This window comes from Hippichthys cyanospilos, chromosome 9 (assembly GCF_059441005.1).
Source record: "Hippichthys cyanospilos isolate Australia breed blue-spotted pipefish chromosome 9, RoL_Hcya_1.0, whole genome shotgun sequence".
Taxonomy (NCBI): Eukaryota; Metazoa; Chordata; class Actinopteri; order Syngnathiformes; family Syngnathidae; genus Hippichthys; species Hippichthys cyanospilos.
The window spans coordinates 627,278-627,500 of record NC_142377.1 but is presented as its reverse complement, the minus strand read 5'-3'; positions in this window follow the sequence as shown (position 1 = coordinate 627,500).

The following is a 223-nucleotide window of genomic DNA, read 5'->3' as shown; positions in this document are numbered from 1 at the left end:
CGGTCCTCTTTAAAGTGTTAGTTTCGTAGAACTGCACGTTTTCTGATTCCAGAATTTAAATTGTTACGTCGTCGAATTGCTTGGTTTAATCTGCGTCATTAAAAATATTTTTTTAATTGAACTTTTGTCAATCAAAAGAGATACAGTACAACTATAAGGGCTTTTAACACAGTAATCTGCACAATTCTAACAGGAACCATCATACAATAAAATTAAAATAGAA